We start from the raw sequence: 6,406 nt of genomic DNA, 5'->3' as shown, positions 1-6,406 counted from the left end.
GTACTGGTGATATTACTGTAGTGTAGATAAATACAACTAATTAACAGAAATTGTTATATTCCTAGGATGCAGGCAAGTGAGTGAGATCGCTTGAATGGTGGCTCAGTAATTATATATATAAATAAAGATATATAATAGTGGTATGTGTAACTGCAAGCAAATATTAGCCGTATTGCCTGAGTACAGGAAAGTACCTTAATACCTTGTGCTGAGGCACTACGTGTGTGGCGATAATCAGCTTGTCATCATGGAGATAAACAACATGTGGCAGCAGGGGCTGGAGAATGGAGATAGATGCGAGCAATATGGCTGTCGGTATAGTTCGCACGGTGTTACCCCGGGACTCATTGAATGGCAGTTTTGTTTGGCTGGAGGTAGGTCGCCTCTGAGCAAACACAGCTGGGGTCAAATATGACGGGACGGACAAGCCCAATATTAAACGGTACATTTTGCTACTTTTTAGCCTACTTAGACGACGCATTTTGCTCCCCTGCCCCCGGGAATGTTCAATACGGTTCTGAGGGAATAATTGCTAAGAGTTTCGCTGTGACATTATCGCCCAATCTATTTGAATACAGTGATAGCGCGGAATTAGCGAGTGCTCCGTGCGCCTTTGTGCAGGCGGCAGTCACACAGAGAGATTTGTCACACACAGAAGGGAGGGCCGCGCACAGGTCACAAAGGAGGGTCTGTGCTTCCCTTTCTGTGCAGGGATCAACCGCGCACCAGGAGGACAGGCAAGGGGCAGGCTCATAATATTAGCCCTTGAAGTGAATCCCCGCAGCGGGACTTGGTGCGCTGCACAGAGCGGTGCAGGCGGAGGATACACCCTTCCACACCCAAGCCAGCCCCTGCCTTGCTATTTACATACAGCTTAAAGCTACAGCGCTCCGTGGCACAATCGACGCTTGCAGGCGATCGCTAGGCCCGTTCGGAGAGGCTTAGGGTCGGAGCCTAGAGGGCAGCTATGGCTGATCAGCGTGTGTATTTTGTTTCTTTTAAACAAGAGCTTGCATTCACTATCGATTAAAGCTAAATACTGGCTTCACATTTGTGGTTGGGGAAAAGATATTTTCATTTTACTTTGCTATTTATTTTGTTTCTCCTGGTTGATCGTTTTGTTATACATTTGTTTTTTTTCTGGTAATGAGCCTCAATATGCACATAAAAAGATACTAGCTAATATACTCCGATCTGATATATATGATACCAGCTGACCTCCCTTCTATCTAGATAAAAAGCCAAACCTTTGCAGTGCAGTCAGTAGTGCTGCCATATGCTTTTTTTGCTATGCACTTAGGGGAGGGGTGACCTTCACAGAATATATGCATGGCAACAGGATATTTTCTTCCAAAATAAAATAAACACATACATACAATGATACATTGTTTTCTTTGCAATGTTAGGCTTCCACACAGGCCAGTAGACATTCAGCCCATATTGTGAAGAGGCCTGAACAGAGAATTTGGGAAGGTAACCAGACCTGTCCTTTAAGGTAGCGGGTCAGATGCCTTCTGGTATCATACACTTCTGCCAACCTGACCAACCAGTTGCCTTTCTTAGAGGGAGGTAAATAGGTTCAACTGCCCTGGAAAGCACAATGGGGGTGGAGGACTGATTGCTGCTCATTGATTCCTCCATGAATGTGAGGGCCCCACATTGGCTAGTTTTTGCCAGGCCCCCTTTAGAATGCCCTGTAAAATTTTGTATCCTCCAATATCAGGGTGTCCATCAGATGTCCTGGGCCTCCCTCCCAAGGATGGGATCACTGATGCACGTCAACCTTAGGCTAAAGGTGGCCATACACGCTAAGATCCACTCGCTTGGCGAGATCGCCAAACAAGCGGATCTTCTCCCGATATCCCCACCTACAGGTGGGCGATATCTGGATATTTTGATCATTTGGCCCTGGGGCCAAACGATTGAATGGATGAATGGGTGACGATGGGTATAGACGTTCATCGGTTCGGGGACCTCATCAACAAGCTGATGCGGACTCGATCCAGCTAATTTTTAAAGGAGACATATCCTATGAAAATTAACAATGTACCAGGGAATTATACTCCTCTAGATATAGAAGGATTGTGCTAAAATAGTTGTATTTCAGACTGATTTATTGAGAAATTCCACAAAAACCCCACTAGTCCCACCCATCTGTTCCACTTCCTGCTGGCTGAACTCTCTGGATGAGCTGGGGAGCCGGCGGCCCTCTGTACACTGCACTGTAGGATAGGAACCAATCAGCAGCTAGGCTGACCTGATAGGGAACTGAAGCCTGTCTTTGCTTGTGTGAGTGCAAGGCTGTGATTGGCTCTCCCCCTCCTACTGTGCTTCTGGCAGGGACCGTTAGGACACGCCCACCCCTCATTTGAAACACAGACAGGGACCTGAGAGGATCTATAGGGAGCTCCAATAAAGGGGCCATTGTTACATATAGGATTAATGTTTAGCCCAAAGGGAAACCAGCACCGTATATTATTCATAATTGCCTACAAAATTAGGGTTTTCCCCATTTATCTAATACGTCTCCTTTAAACCTGCCCGATTGATATCCGCCCAATTTCAGGCAAGATTTCAGTCGGGCAGGCCCATCAGTAGGGCCCATTCACGGTCTAAGGGACTGATATCGGCAGCTAGAATCAGCCCGTGTATGGTAACCTTTACTCCTGTTGCACACCATTCCATTCTTATAAATGTATGTCTTATTCTTCTATCTCTTTTCTCCCCTTATGCCCCCATTTCTTTTCTCTTTATTGTCTCATCTTCACTCTTGTCTGTTTTTCCCTTACTCCTTTCCACTACTCTCTTGGTATTTGACCTTTCTGATATTCTACTTTTTCACTTCTTTCTGACAGTTTATCTTTGTCATTTTCTTCTGTCCTTTATTTTCCATTCTTTCTATCATTTTACATGTTTTCTTCCAAAGTTTCTAAAGCTCTCTTATTCTTCATTCTTTACTTTTTTGTCCTTCATTCCCTGCACCCTTTGTTTCATGTCCTCCATTTACTCTTTTTCTACAATTATCTCAATTCCTTTTTTCCATTCCTTCCATCGTCTACTTCCTCCCCACTTTACCTTCTACTTACCTCTTCTGATTTATGTTTAAAGGAAAATTAAACCCCCAGAATGAATACTTAACAGATATATAATATATATATATATTTATATTATGTTAAGTGACCTATTAAACAATCTCGCCAAACTGATTTTTTTTTTGATCAGTTTTATGAAAATGGTTTATTTAGATCAGTGATCCCCAACCAGTGGCTCGGGGGCAACATGTTGCTTCCCAACCCCTTGGATGTTGCTCTCAGTGCCCCCAAACCAGGTAGTTATTTTTGAATTCCTCACTTAGTGGCAAGTTTTGGTTGAATAAAAACAAGATTTACTACCAAATAAAGCCTCATGTAAGCTGATAGTGTGCATAGAGGCTGCCTAATAGCCAATCTTAGCCCTAATTTGGCACCATTAACTTTTTTGTGATGCTTGTGTTGCTCCCCAAGTATTTTTACATTTGACTGTGGCTCACGAATAAGAAAGGTTGGGGATCCCTGATTTAGATGAAGCAGGGTTAAACATATAAGCTTGTTTATGCAATATATTTTTATAGAGACCTTCATTGTTTGGGGGGGTATAGTTTTCCTTTAGGTATAGCTTTCTGCTCTTCCATTTCCTTAATCTTTCATTAATGCTTTGCCCCATTTATCACCTTACCAGCTTTCCCCATGCTTCCACCACCTTCATTTTATGCTTTAACTTTTTTCACTTTTTCTTCCCTTGCCCCATGCTATTCTATTTTCCATTCTATCTTCCACTTCTCTGTTTTATGCTCTGTATATTGTTCTTTGTGTTCTCATACTTTTTTTTTTCTTTTAGCTGTTACATTTTTCATCTTTCCCTCTGGCAGTGTTTCCTTTGTATTATGTTACTCTTTTCGGGCCATTCTGTCTAATAAAACTGCATAGAGATAGGATACATTGGGTCCTGGTTAGCTAGGCAGCAGGGAGCCATATTGTAGGGAGTAAACTATAGTAGAACACAATTGCACACCCAGACTGCCACCCATACAGTCTAGTGCACAGTTTAGGGCAGGGATGTCCAAAGTTTTTTACTCGTGAGCCACACTGTACAAAGTGTTGGTGAAACACACAAGAATAAAAAAAGTTCTTTGGGGATGCCAAATAATTGGCTATTGGTGCCCAATGTGGACTGTTAGCCTGCAGGAGGCTCTGCTTGGGGTAAAACTGTCTCCGTGCTTCCAAAACTTTTCTCCAAGCCAGAAATTTAAAAATGGGCACGTATTTTGAGGCCACTAGAAGCAACATCAAAGAGGGTGGTGAGCAACCTGCTCACAAGCCACTGGTTGGAGTTTACTAGTGTAGGGTAATCAGGGCCGCCATCGGGGGCACAGTCGTCCCGGGCGCGGACGTTTTTAACGTTAAAGGGGGCCCGGCCGTGCTAGAGTTTTCTTGGCTCGGGCCCCTTTTAATCAAGTCCGGGCCCTATCACTGCTGGCATCCTCCGTTATGTCCTGGTGCTCCCCGCTACATCAGCGCTTATATAATGTTGCGCCCCGTGCATAATGATGTCACACATACGGGGCCCAACCTTATATAAGCGCAGATGGAGCGGGGAGCAGCAGTAGTGTGTTGGGGGTTTCCTTAATGGAGAAGGATCTAGGGGTTTTTGTTGATAACAAGTTGTCTAAAACCAGGCAGTGTCATTCTGTGGCTACTAAAGCAAATAAAGTGCTGTCTTGTATAAAAAAGGGCATTGACTCAAGGGATGAAAACATAATTTTGCCTCTTTATAGGTCCCTGGTAAGGCTTCACCTTGAGTATCCAGTGCAGTTTTGGGCTCCAGTCCTTAAGAAGGATATTAATGAGTTGGAGAGAGTGCAGAGACGTGCAACTAAACTGGTTAAGGGGATGGAAGATTTAAACTATGAGGTTAGACTGTCGAGGTTGGGGTTGTTTTCTCTGGAAAAGAGGCACTTGCGAGGGGACATGATTACTCAGTACAAGTACATTAGAGGGGATTATAGGCAGATGGGGGATGTTCTTTTTCCCCATAAAAACAATCAACGCACCAGAGGTCACCCCTTTAGATTAGAGGAACGGAGCTTCCATTTGAAGCAGCGTAGGTGGTTTTTCACGGTGAGGGCAGTGAGGTTGTGAAATGCCCTTCCTAGAGATGTGGTAATGGCAGATTCTGTCAATGCCTTTAAGAGGGGCCTGGATGAGTTCTTGAACTATCAGAATATCCAAGGCTATTGTGATACTAATATCTACAGTTAGTATTAGTGGTTGTATATATAGTTTATGTATGTGAGTGTATAGATTGGTAGGTGTGGTTTGTGTGTGCTGGGTTTACTTGGATGGGTTGAACTTGATGGACTCTGGTCTTTTTTCAACCCTATGTAACTATGTAACTAACTATGTAGGACATAGCGGAGGACTTCATCGAAGTCGGAGCCGACGCAGGAGAGAGGAACTGGAGGATGCTTGGGGGGCCCTGGGGGGAGCTGAAGGATGCTTCGGGGGCCCTGTAGGATGCTGGGGGGAGCTGAAGAATGCACCCCCCCAGGGGTGTCCTGGGGGAAGCAGGAGGATGCTGGGGGTGGGGGAGCTGGAGGAAGCAGGATGCTTGGGGGGGGCGCCCTGGGGGAAGCAGGAGGACGCTGGGTGGGGAAACTGGAGGATGCTTGGGCTGGAGAAAGCAGGAGGATGCTTGGGGGGAGCTGGAGGATGCTTCGGGGGGGGCCCTGGAGAAAGCAGCAGGATGCTGGGGGGAGCTGGAGGATGTTGGGGGGCCCTGGAGGATGCTTGGGGGGCCCTGGAGGAAGCAGGAGGATACTGGGGGGGGGAGCTGAAGGATGTGGGGGGGGAGCGGGAGGAAGCAGCGGGAGTGGGCCATAGTATTTGGGGGAGGACCACCAATGTTTTAGGGGGCCCTGGGCTGGCTAGCAATGTTTTAAGGGGCACCTGCTCTGGCACCAATGCAAAATGTAACCCCTGGCCACAAATGTTTGAGGGGGGCCCCTGGCTACCAATGTCTGTGCGTCCTTTGTATTGATGGGAGGGGTCACTGGGGGAGGGGCCATTGGGGGCCGAGGAGGGAGGCCCAGAAAACTTTGTTGTGAGGGGCCCCGTGATTTCTGAGGGTAATTGGCACTCACCAACAACTTAAACAGGAAAATATTGACTGGCACACAGGACTCTTACAATGCAGGGATCCAGGGGTTTCCTCAGAGCCCATCCCCCAAACTTTGTATGTGATGGAAAAAAGCAGGGGAGATCTGCACATTGCTGGTCAATTTTGTCCTGTTATTAGCAGGGATTCCCAACAGGCAATAAGCTAATTACATAATGGTGGCACTATTATCACTGACTTAACCTGACATCAG

General features: G+C 46.0%; 1 protein-coding gene across 1 annotated transcript in view; it reads left to right on the top strand.

The window, feature by feature from the left end:
- Positions 1-350: 350 nt before the first annotated feature.
- Positions 351-6,406, top strand: part of bcorl1 (BCL6 corepressor like 1) — a 50,463-nt gene continuing 44,407 nt past the window's right edge. Inside the window, exon 1 of the mRNA XM_012968111.3 lies at positions 351-374. The gene's annotated coding sequence lies outside the window, so the exon portion shown is untranslated. The remainder of the gene's footprint in view (positions 375-6,406) is intronic.

This window comes from Xenopus tropicalis, chromosome 8, assembly GCF_000004195.4.
Source record: "Xenopus tropicalis strain Nigerian chromosome 8, UCB_Xtro_10.0, whole genome shotgun sequence".
Taxonomy (NCBI): domain Eukaryota; kingdom Metazoa; phylum Chordata; class Amphibia; order Anura; family Pipidae; genus Xenopus; species Xenopus tropicalis.
This window is presented reverse-complemented; position numbering and strand designations above follow the sequence as displayed.